This window comes from Haemaphysalis longicornis, unplaced genomic scaffold, assembly GCF_048455015.1.
Source record: "Haemaphysalis longicornis isolate Haplotype H1 unplaced genomic scaffold, Haemaphysalis longicornis Haplotype H1 scaffold_1, whole genome shotgun sequence".
Taxonomy (NCBI): Eukaryota; Metazoa; Arthropoda; class Arachnida; order Ixodida; family Ixodidae; genus Haemaphysalis; species Haemaphysalis longicornis.
This window is the reverse complement of record NW_027526203.1, coordinates 20854895-20867881: the sequence shown is the minus strand read 5'-3', so window position 1 is coordinate 20867881 and position 12987 is coordinate 20854895. Positions and strand designations below refer to the sequence as shown.

Here is a 12987-nt window from a genome sequence, read left to right as displayed (position 1 = left end):
GCGAAGCATCTAAGAGTCTCGCTTTGTCCGTGACTTATCTCTTGGCGTCCGTGTAGCGCGTACACAGTGTTGCGCATGAGCGAGGAGCATTGGATTGGATTAGATTGGATTGGATTTGGACTGGATTGTAATAAATTGAATTGTAACGGATAGGATTGGATTGGAATTGTATATACACACTAAAAATTTTTACGCCCAAAAGGGTGCTTCAGCTTGTCGCCGCAGGAGCACCCTAAAAACTGAATATTTTACGCCCTTTAGGGTGCTTGGATTTTGTCGCCGCAGGAGCACCCTCTGTGAAGCACCCCAGAAGACAGGTGCCTTATAAACACCCTTGTCCGCCTAAAAGTATCCTAGGGTGCTACTTAGCACCCCAATCTGTAGGAGCATCTTCTGCAAAAGCACCCACCTAAAGGGGTACAAAACGGGTGCCTCATCCTCGGTTCACAGGTGCAGCAGGTGTGAGACCACATATTGCACAATATCACACACGATTATGGTATGAAACATTCGTGCTTTCCAAGCTCGGTTCTGTGAGACATTCCATTGAAGCTCAACATCAGCTGATAATTTCCTTGAACTTGTGTCACCGATTGTTAAAACATCAATTTAAAAAGTCAGGAGCCACATCTCAGTACAGTTATAACTTTAGAGGTAGTTGATTACCCAAAACTTCGTAAAAAACCAATTATATGTTCACTTTGCCGAACTGCAGTACACATCCTTCGAGATTCACTGCAGAGCATAACCATGCTGTGCAGTGAAAGCAATTAGGTGTGCAACACTTCAACCACACAAAACTTCCTTGAACCTTAAAACCCTTGGCTTCTTAGTATTGCATCAAACTTCCAATCAAGGTAGCTACCTGCAATGTTTAGTGCCTTATTCTTGAGCTGAGCAGGAAGGTTCAATATCAAGGAAGACCAAATGCAAAATGTATAGTTTCCTCCGTAATGCGGCTCATAATATAGTTCCCTCCGTACTGCGGCTCATAATCTACTTATAAAAGTTGGGTACCAAAGCCATTTATTTTCGTTTGCATTATTATTTTTGCTTTACGGAAAAATATTCACATGGTACAGCACTTGCAAGGTTTGGTGGTATTTGGAGTTTTATAAACATACCTTTAGACTAAATGACCCCACATAGCAATAACAAGAACTGCAAACATCACAGAACAATGCATACAAGTTCCCTGGTGAAGCCCATGGTTGAAATGTAATGCCATTGTTCAGAAAACATTATTTTATCATGAGGCTAGCTTGTACATGGTGCCTTGCATTATGTCCCTGCCGGTGGATGTGGGGTCATTTGTCACTGTTGCAAATGAAAAGCCAACAGCCAGGGCCCATTAGTTTTGGCTAGTATTACGAGGTGCCTCACGGTAAGCATTCTACGTCGATAGACTTTTTTAGAGTTGACTAGAACTGAAATCAGCAAAAGATTCTCTACAAAACATTCATTCTATCCGCAGCTTTAGGGTTTGCTAATTTCCATTGTTAGGTTTCTTCTGCCTTTCTTAACAACATTTTTCTTTTGATAAGAAGGTGCACAACCAAAAGCAAAAAGCTTTTCTGTAAACCTTTGGTAGCTATATAATTGTTACAAAATATTTTACTCTAAATATGGCAGCTTAAACTGAGAATATTTGCATTTAAAAACATTAAAATAAGTTTAAATTGATCATAAATTTTTAGCTGTTTTTACGCAAAACTGTACATGGGATATGAAGTGCACCACAAGGAGGGCTTTGGATTAGCTTTAGCAAATTTGGGACATTTAAGGTGCACTGAAATCTCTACACATGCGCTTTTTCACTTTCTGTATCCACCAGGAAAATGGCTGCCAATTTAGACAGCGATTCTAAATAGTAGTTGACGTGCATTTTAAAATAATCACAAACATTATAGCCACAAAATTAATTTTTACAAGTTGTAGACATTGCCTGTTACACCAGACATTGGACTACACTGTCAAGAGCTTTGACATCTACAATGACGTCTACAAAGCAGGCTTATACTGGTAGAATGTTTCATACCATAATTACTGTGTGTTCAGAGCTCACGTGTGAAGTATGGATACTGCTGCTTCAGCAAGAACCGAGGATGAGCACCCTTCCTGGTTCTGAAAAAAAATAACAGAGGAAATACCTTAAGCAGGATTCTGAAACGGGGTTGAATGAAACATGAATGAACAAGAAATTCTTTCAAAACATGTAAAGCAATGCAAACAAATATTTATTTCAACTTATTTCTACAAAAGACCACCTCATGAAGACTGGTGGTGGGGTATTGGCTCAAAAAAAAAAAAGCAGAGAGCACTTATACAAATGCTACAGGGAGCTTTCGCAGCCAACAATTGTTTGAACACACCTAAACTAATCACTGTTCAACAAACTCATAAAAAATGTTTGAATGCATAAAAAACCAGTGGTAAACACAGGAAACAGTTAAAACAGAATGACGGCACAAGTTTGTCCCGTCGTTCTCTTCTGTGTCCTGGGTTTTCCTATGGTTTTTCATCCATTCAAACATGTACCAGCTAGCCCAGTCCAACGCCTTGGTATCATAAAAATATGGATAGTCAATCCTTACACAAAGTTGAAAAAAAAAGAAAGTATAAAGTAGGTGACAAAATTAAAACGACCGCAAATTGGTTGGCTTTTAATTTTAAATGATAATATAAAAAATAATGGCATGAATGAAAGTGAGCAGCACGCGAAGTACCTTGTTGCTAGCCCGACATTCCACTTTGAAGCAAAATGTCCGCTTTCAACACTACATAGGCTAAACATGCAATGAGGCATTCCTTTAGGCACACAAAATATACCATAATTGTTAAAAAAGCTAGGAATCAGTTGAAAAAACCTGACCACGACAAATTGGAATTAGTGACTAGATACAGTTTCAGAAATACACAGCGACATCATATAAAAATATATGGTTCCCATACAAGATTGATCATAACAAAAATTCAGGACATTTATCAGACTGGCATCAATGTGCAAAGCAGCTTAATGAAGGAAGACGGTCTTCACTAAAAACATGTTAATATTGGGAGCTCATGTGCTTCCCTGCAAGTTGGGTGTGTAAACCCACTGACATCTTAACTAACCCGCCTGAATCATCACTTGATAGACATTGAGGAATTTTACGAAATGGTTTATTGTAGCCAGCTGTCTAGTTTATTTCCCTATTTTTCTTGGCATTTCGTGTCTAATTCTAAATTTGGTGACTAGATAGCTTTTACTATGGTCATGCACTGGTGACAACGAATATTTGATTTTACTTTAAAAAAATTTCAGTTTTGTTTTATTGCTCACCAGCCAACGATCTGAAATATCAGAGGTGCTTAAAACGTATGTTGGCATTTCCTTCCTGCAGTGTAGTACAAATAATCATGACTTTTACCATAATTTGTTCACAAATCGTAATATGTGGAAAGTATTCAGCTTAATGAAAATGTCATTTCAGAAGCATGCACAATCAACAAGGCCTCAATGACTCTCATGACGTGGTCCACTTGTTTCTGTCACAAATAACCTGAGTGCAGACACATTCCACCGAAGACGAAGGTAACATGCCCTCTTGGGTGATGAATATTTAAAAAGCCTTACGAGTAAATTTGCTGCTGAGCACGTGAAATTGTGGCATTAAAACAAAAGATCCCTCTGCGGCATCTTTCACTTGGAGGAGCGCTTGACCACAAACTTTCAGAAGCTGGAAAATGCTCCATGAACCGCTCCAGCCAGCAGAAACGATGCAGGACACAAGTTGGTAGGCGGACCGTTGGCATCCTGCGATTGTGAAGATATTTCTGTTTAGTAGATGCTCTTCTTTTTGTACCACTGTTTATTTCACCTTTAACAAGCAGCTGAACTCCTTAACGTTCGCATATTAAAATGCTGCAATGCGGAACAGTTAGCAGGGTTACCTCAATTTTGCTTTTCTACGAATTAACACAATGTAGGTAATCTGCACACAACTACAATCAAACTACAATTTTCACCTACTTCACTGCTAACATCAGCGTTTGACTGCTCAAGCACAAATACAGGTTAGACATGTGAGCAATCTGCTAAACGTATCCCCACAAACTGAACAATCAGGCATCAGAAATCGGCAAGGAAGGAGGTGTCACGTTTAAATGGCACTTTTTTTGTTCAAAACATAAACAACACCTGGAAGCTTGAAGCGTGAGAGGGGGTCTTTCACGCTGACAATGTCAGAACATAGCTTGCTAGTGGGCACCTGCATGATGTGCACAATGTGTTTCTTGAAGATGCGTGCGAAAGTTTGATTGATGTGTAGGACGAGAATTGCAGCACGTTTTGACACAGGCCTTGTGGACGCTTCTGCCTGCTAATGTCAATGTGGATTCTTGCTAGTCGCCCTCTTCGCTTCTTTCTGAATATAATGCTTTAGGCATTATATTCAGGACAACGACTGCATCAAAACGTGCAGCAATTACCTACGTCCCACACATCGGTGAAACTCTCGCACACATTTTCAAGACACGCAGTGCATACATTGTGCATGTGCCCACTAGCAAGCTGCGTTCTGACATTGTCAGCGTGAGAGACCCCCTCTCACGCTCCAAGCTTCCGGGTATTGTTTATTAGATTCCATGCGCTGAATGCAAATCAGTGTACATTGGCGAAACGGGCAATCTGCACAGAAGATTAATGCAGCACTGGAACGAAGTGAACAAGGGCCATGCAAAAACAAGTCCACTGGCAGAGCACCGTGAGAGGACGGGACACGTGGTCGACTGGAACAAGACAAAATTACTGACAACTGAGTGCAATCTATCTTCTCGATTACTGCTCGAGTCCCTCATTGTTCAGACGACGCCCAACATTATCAACATAATGGATGGCAATCTGCACCATATCTATGCAAACTCATTGCGCCGCGTAATGCCCAATATATAGCTTCGTTTTCCACGACACATGCTCACCGTGAACAAGCAACAAACCGTTAAATGGCTTTCTTGACTTGGTCAGTGACCTACGTTTCATCACTGCAATAATGCTTTTACCTGCCTACACGGCATTCCGTCAAACACTGGACTACACCACATGAGCCATTGGCGTTCTTAACCTGCACCAGAGTATATAACCTTTCACTACTGCTATGAGATAGACCCATAAACGCACTTCAATATGGCCTTTATATTTAGCTCTTGGAAACATTATGTATAATTTTACCTTTAAGTTGCACCTGCTACAGCAGCTGGTACTATACCAAAAACATGAAAAAAAAACGGTGGTTTAACACGCCAAAGCTACACTTGGGATATGGGGAGCACTGTAGGGGAAGGCTTCGCATTAATTTTGACCATCTGGGTATTTTTGTGCGCATCGAAATCTCCAAACACGGGCGTCTTTACGTGTTGCCTCCATCTGAAAAGCGGCTACACCAAGCGGTATCTAACCGACATTTGCCTCCACAGCACACCACCCTAGCCACGGCAGTGGGTTAAACATATGAAATAAAGCGAGTTTTGGAGTGCAAATGAAAATATTAATCACACGTCTTATTTTCCCAATCGATGTACCTTTTGAAATCCACCATGCAATCCCCCCTCCCCTACCGGCCTACCAAAACACCTTTGTCTCAAGAGGTAATCAGGCTGTTGTTAATGAAGTAAGTATTTACAATCCGAGACTTGCCACCGTTAAAGTCATGCACTTTGTTTTAGAGATAAGCGACATTAGCCATTAGCAGCACCAGGAGTTAATTGTGTTAAGATCAGATTGAAAGCATTGACGGTAGTAGTTGAAAGAAATTGTGTGATAAATTACAACATCATCTGCAAATAGACCTACATGGGAGGATATGCAACATGGAAGATAGACCAAGCAACCTGCGTGGGGGGACAACAAAGTGGCACGAGCAAAAGAAGTATATAGTTATTAGAAGTAAACTGCATTTGACAAGAATGAAAATCTTTTGCTCAAGTGAGGACATTAGGGTGAAGTTTGAGAAGTAGTCTGTGGTGTGCAATGCGATTGAATGCTTTAGAAAAATCGAGAAAAACTACCGCAGTTTGTAAGCCTGTGTCAATGGCTCAATGTAGATCGTGAACAAATCCTGAAAGTTGTGTTTCTCAAGTAACCCTTGTGAAAACCGTGGTGATACTCGAATGTGATATTGTGATTTTATAAATAATTAGCGACCTGAGAGTGGATGAAATGTTTCCTGACCTTGCATATGGTGCTTGTTAGGGAAATTTAATGGTGAAGTACCGTCTCCTGATTTAAAGACTGGTGCTACCTCGACTATCTTGCAACCATTGAGATTAGTGCCAGTCATGAGAGACTGCGAAAAAAGCGCTGTCAGAATTCTACAGACTGCGGGATGTACTTTTCGGTATAGTATGATTATTACCAGTATGATCTGAAGTAGACCAGTTTGTATTGCAAGTTTAAAACCATATCGAAAGATCCTAAATGTTTGCTTGGCTTGATTACATACGAATACTTGCTTCAAAGTCAGTTCAATTTCTCTTCTTGCCCTTTAGTCGTCAGCCCCAGATTCTCTTCAATATCCCTGCTAAGCAATGACACGCTCCATACGCACAGCACTGCTTCATGAAAATGTTTCAAATAATCAGAGGCCACAGCACTGCTAACAGGTATACATCATGGCAAGTTCCACAACATGCAATAACTAACCTGAAAGTACATAATCGGTGGGTGCACCGATATGGCAGCAGTGCCTGGACCGATGTGTCGAGCAAATGCGCTGACTTCTGAACGGGTGGTCCAAGCGGCCAGATGATGGATGAATGACCATTCCTGGCGGCAAAGCGTACGGAGCACCAACGAAAGGCCAGGCAGTACTTGGGTACAGCAGGTGCAGTGTCGGTTGGCCAAGGGAGGCCCTGGCAAAGCCTTTGAAACTGGACTGGAAGGCAGCTGACCCAGGACAGCCAGCAGCAGCACCTGCAGGTGCATAATCTGTGAGTGTGCTGACACTTGTTGAAATACAAGAAGAGCACACACAAAGCACGAATGCTTACATCAAGTAGATTTTTAATCGTTTAAAGACAGTAACCTCCAAGGCACTAATAAGAACATTCCCGGAACACCCCAAGTGAAATTTAGGTCACAGTAAGAATGTATTTATTAGACCCGCAGGTACTGTGAGTGGGGTATGCATGATATATGCAAAGCTAGCTACTGAGCTAATTTGCATGGAACGCATGCTAGCAGCTCATCTGTATCCCTTGCTTTCAATCAGAACTGGTGTGTGATAGTTGAGGCTCCTCCATTTCAATGTCTGACTTGTATCTGCACGTTCAATTCTCCAATATAAATCGAGTTGAGTGAGTGCCTACAGCTTTCTTGTTAGTCTCTGTATGGCCTGCGGTTTTGCGAAAATGAGAACTTGCGAATTGGCTCAATTTTCTGCACTAATTTAAACAATACATATGCCTCTGATATCAAGCCCCAGACTTCCCGAGAGCTACTCTGACAGAATCGGCAGGCGCCTCGTAGGCGTTGTGAAATCTCACCCACTACCCCGAGACTATGCTAACTCCCTGCGAGGCCACATGCGCGCATTTCACCTTCAATTTGCACGTATGTGAATTCTATACCTCTATGAACTCTCAGACGGGCGTCGTCATATTCGTGCCGGACTCGTGAAACTCGGCAACGTAAATTACCGCACTCGCTCGCTGGCGCGCGGCCCGAACTCTCTCACCGTTTCCGGCCCTTGCATACTATTTTCTCCACCTTGCACTTTGTAAATTCTCATGTTTAACTACACCTCGTGCGCCCTCATCTCTTGCCTGCTTTTCTTCCAGCACAACTCCGTCAGCACCCGGTCGACGCGTACGCTGTCGGGGCGCGTTGGCGAGCGAGTACGGCAATTTCGCTGTTGTCGAGCTTCACGAGAACAGCACACATATCGCGGCCCGAAGACCGCGAGGCGTACGGTCGCCGGTTTCGCGAGCGCAATAGCTGCGAAGCGCACTGCACTGCACGGAATTCGTGAAGGGGGGAGGGGGGGCGGGGGAGAGAGATTTCACAACACCTACGAGACGCCAGCCATGGAATCACGTGTACGCGTTTTCACATGCACTTCCAGGGAACCTCCTGTTCATGTTATTTCTTGGTATACCGCAGGTATTCACGAGGGAGGACTAATCACAGCGTTGTGCCACTCACGCGAAATTGCGACTGCGATCTGCAACCGCAAAGGCACTGTTTGAGAGACACATAAACAAACGCCCCGGTGTTAAAGAGCCTTTCGTGATGTGAAATTATTAGCAGCCGTGTACCACAGCGCGAGCATCGTAGCCAAGGTCTAGCTTCAGCGTAAATTGATGCTGACTTCTGCGGAAACGGTGGACTGGGCGCCAAACAAGTATACTAACTCACGTAGGCTCTCAGAGCAAACGAGAGCAAACACCAGAACTCGTTCCAACCAAATACAGAATAATAAAAAATGCGTACTTACCCGAGCAAAAACGATGTTTCCAACGTAAAATTCTCCTTCACTGTCGTCTTCATCTCGCGGACACACACGAACACGCTTTGTTCTGATGCAATGTCATCCACTTTTGACGCGCAGTATTTTATCCGGCGATGATCGTTCTTCCGGGGTCCCCATGTTCAACACACGCGTAGGTTAGAAGGGTAGACATCACCCATAAAGCTTCTATAACTATGATTTAAGCTTGAAATAGATAAAACAGATTAAATCACGCCACCAACCACTCGGCACAAAACGCCATGAAAAAACACACACAAAAGTGAGAGATAGTTGCCAGACTTCAAATGCAGCACCTCTTGACGAAAATTGTGTTACTACTGTAATGTTGGTAATTATCTTTCTGCTTTCAAAGTCTGAAATGTGTTTATAACTTAAATTTAAGGTTTTTAAACACATAAAGTAATTGACATATATACTGATATTGTAAAGAGGTTTGACGTTTGTTTTGGTTTCGTTTTCACGGCGGGCTTCTCAAGAGAGAACGTGCGAGAAAACGAGCTACTTTGGGTTTAGGAAGAGGGCGGTAAATGTCGGCGTGATAGAAAGCAAGGAACAGGTGCTTACCCTGGTCGTTAAAAAAGGAGCTAATGAAACCCTCACGTAAAAAAAAAAAAACACGTTCGACGAGGAATCGAACCATTGACCTACAAAACAGTAACCGGACGCGTTTACAAACAGCTATATCGGCGGGCGGTGTTCGGGGCGCCTAAAACAGCTCTATACTTACGTAAATTGTCAACGAATATTGTTGCTTGTGTCTAGTCATCGCCTCCTTTAACGATTGTCTAGTTTATGCTGCATTTTTGAAATTCTGGCTGTCCTAACGCTTGTTTCTCACGCACCGGTCTTGCAGACGAGGCCGCATTGCTAGCGCTGCAAGCGATTGAGCCAAAGCTCCATTATTTGATTCAAGAAAAGCTATCGCAGTCAACCCGACCTTTTCTGCGCAAGCCACGGCAGCCACGAAATAAATGGAATGTTCCGTTAGAATTATGGCGTTGATAACGCTTGTTTGACCGGCACCGTCTTGCAGACAAGCAACGTCGCTCTAATACTACAAGCGATGTCACTCCTGGCATGTCAGGCGCATCAAACCCATCGTGTAAAACGACTGCTAACAGTGCGAAAACCTCTGAGTTTGTAACAAGTGGGGATTTGCGGTGGCGGCGACGTAATAGGTACAGCAAGCAGGTAGGCAGAACAGCAGCGTAGGGTTACAACCTTTCCCCGAAAAAAAAAACGGGCCTTCCGGGGGGGGGGGGGGGGGGGGAGGGGGGATTGTGTTGAAAAAAGACGACGCCATGTTTTTTAACATGCAGTGCCATTTATTGTAGTGTTTTCTTAGAGAGAAATCAACCTAACGTTTGTACTGAAAGTGATTGAGAGCTTGGTTAATCACTCTGCATGTGCTTCACTGAAAAGTAACCGCAATTGCTGACCGCGGCGGTAGAATTTCGTTATTTTGTTCTTCCCTTAGGTCCCCCTCCATCTGAGGCAGCGCGCTCGCCCGCGTATTTTCTCTGCTCGCGTGTCTTTGCGCAGCTTGTCGACATAGCCGTGCGCAGAGTTCTCAATTTGGGGGGGCAAAGTCTTACCGCTGCGCCCCCCCCCCCCCCCCCCCCCCCCAGAGCAACTCCCGACCTCTTCTCACTGAAGGCCTTGCGGTGCGAACGCAGTGCAAAGAGGGATGGTTATAAATTTTTATTTCAATGTGATGGAATTGCAACACACACAAAATATTTCTGAGCAGAAATTTTACTTTCATGTGCTACATCGGCAAGGCAGGCATGGGGCAAATTTGGCGCCCCCTTCAGATGATTAGGGGGGGCGGCCGCCCCCCCTGTTCCCCCTGTGCGCACGCCTATGCTTGTCGACACGTATTTATCGTCTTAGTTGTTGAATTGACGCTTATAAAACGCCAAAACGGGCATAATCACGGCACAAAAGCCAAAAAACCGGCTGATGACGACTGGTTTTAGATATGGACCGGCAACCGGCCCGCTGTTTAAAAAACCGGTCGGGCCGGTCCAAAACCAGGAAGGTGGCAACCCTACGGAAGCGACGAGCGAAAATGATTTTACACGACCGCCCCCGTCGGCCTGCGCAAAAAAGGAAGATAGAACCCCTGCATACACGCCCTCGAAGAAAGCTGTACAGCCGATTCAGTTTGTTGTGGAAGAAGAGCAACCGAGGCTGCAGCCACAAACGATTGCGCTTGCCGTGGTATGAGCCAAAGCATATCTTCACATAGTTATGTTATCGTCCGTCTGACTGTTACTTACTGAAGGGAAAATGCAGAACACAAACGTTGACGTCTAGCGTCTATGCCAGACATAGACGCTGCTGTTTAGGCCCTAAAAACCACCTTCAGGGCGTCTGTCGGTTCTGTCTGATGGCGCGCTCGCGCCGCTGATTACGAACGAGGCGTCTGTTGGCGTTGACTTATCGTGTTGGCGAGCCGGTAAACGCCATCACGGTTAAACTCCCTGTTGGAAGACTACGCTGTTGGGACGATAGAGTGCCGACAGAGCTTCTTATTGGCCCCACAAACGCCATCAAGGTTAAACTCCCTGTTGGAAGACTAGGCTATTGGAACGATAGAGTGCCGACAGAACTTCGTATTGGCCCCACAGGCGTGCTGTGAGCCCAACAAGAAAGTCTTGTTGGAATTTTTGCCCGGGGCATAATAATACGGGAACACATTCTTAGGTAAATTCGATTTCGTTGAGGACACCGATGCCTCGCGTAAAAGTTTTATTTATAGGACTACAAGAGGCATTTTGTAGCCTTTCCTTCCCGTGCACCCAGACATCGAAACGAACCTTGTGATACACTCGAAGCAGTAGATTAGTGCAGAGTGGAATTTAAACATTCAGCACATTTTGTTCAAGTTACGAACAGCAATTTTAGAGCCTTTCCCCTGGTCTATGTGGAGAGTTCATATTTATTCTCTCAACGGGCGGTGAAATAGTGCAATGTGCGGTTTAAACATTCAGCCTGTTTTTGTGCAATTTTGCATGCTTGCATTCACACACCGTTCTTTTAGGCACCCTAACGATAAGGTGCCGTGGTAACACCCCAATCGAGAAGAAATACTTTTTAGCACCCCTGTAACGGTCGTAGCACCCTATGAAACTGTTGATTACACCCCTGAATTTCGGCACCCTCGAGGTGGGGTGCCCGAGCAATATTTGGGTGCTTGAAAGGTGCAAAAAGGGTGCAAAATGTTCAGTACACCCTCCTTGCACCTTAAAGGGTGTAAAAATTTTAAGATTTACACCCCTTAATATGTGGCACCCTCATGATTGGGTGCCGGAGCAATGTTTTAGTCCTTAAAAGGTGCAAACAGGGTGCAAAATGTTGAGCGCACCCTTTTAGCACCTTTAAGGGTGTTAAAAAGTTTAGTGTGTACTGTACGCCCGCATTGTCACTCATTTACATGCGCGAGTGGGCAATGCCACGGGTGATTTACGGTAAGGACGATCCCGAGTGCTTCGCCCACTCGTCATGGTTCACTTCGTCAAGATGCATGAATTTTTTATCTCAAAGACTGGAGGTCTCCGTGGAAATTACTCGGACGACGCTGGAATCCTGTTATAATTTGTAACTTCCCAGCCACAACTGCGCCGAACCTCCGGTTTAAATCCCATTTCATGGCAATATTTATGTGCGTCTTGGGTTTTCAGAGTACTTGACAAGGGCGGTCTGAAAATATTTTGCGCTGATCGTCCATGAGTGCGCTGACATAGGTGACCGTCAATGATTGGCTCCGGGATGGGAGACTTCTGAACTAACCAGAAGGTCAAGATACCTTTAAATATCATTGTTTTCGGAGTTATATCTTTAAGGTAAGCATTGCAGTTGGAGAGTTCTCTTAATTTAGGGCTTTTTCCAAGCAAACGTGCAAGAATCAAACTAGGGTCTCTCTAAAATCCACATGCAACAAATAAAGCAGTTTTTTGGGGAGATGAAAAACTAGAACGGCTCTATGCTCGTAATTTTGTTTAAAGAACATCTAAAGTAACTAAGATAGGTTCCTATCCCGTCGCCGCAACCCGGCTCTATGAAATATTTAGCTTCAGAGCACAATACAAAACTTCAGACAATCAATGAGAAGCAAAATGCTGAGAACTGCAGATCATTCGCTTTATATCGGGTGGCCTCAGTATCTCGCCAAAACTCGTGCGGTGCGATGAGAGTAGAACGTACAGTCCCACGCTAGGCACCAAGGTAAGCTCTTGGGTGCGCCGCAATGAAACCAGTTTTTGTACAAGAGTGTGAGGCTGGGCGAGTCGGTAAGGATCCATGGTTAGAAACAGCGCAAGGGACAGGACGAGAAAGCTCACAAGGACGGGCGCTGGACGAGCCCAAGCCGGTCGAAACATATTGAACAAGAGTGCGAAGGTGGGCGAGTCGGTAAGGATCCATGATTAGAAACAGCGCAAGGGACAGGACGAGAAAGCTGACAAAAACGGGCGCT

The 12987-nt window shown here is 44.3% G+C and overlaps 1 long non-coding RNA gene across 1 annotated transcript; it reads right to left on the bottom strand.

The window, feature by feature from the left end:
- Positions 1 to 2216: 2216 nt before the first annotated feature.
- On the bottom strand, positions 2217 to 8771 carry LOC144175476 (uncharacterized). Its single transcript, XR_013323643.1, has 3 exons — positions 8472 to 8771; positions 6680 to 6949; positions 2217 to 3796 (listed from the first exon to the last, which is right to left on the bottom strand). It is a non-coding gene; the product is annotated as an uncharacterized LOC144175476 (long non-coding RNA).
- Between the last annotated feature and the right edge of the window lie 4216 nt (positions 8772 to 12987).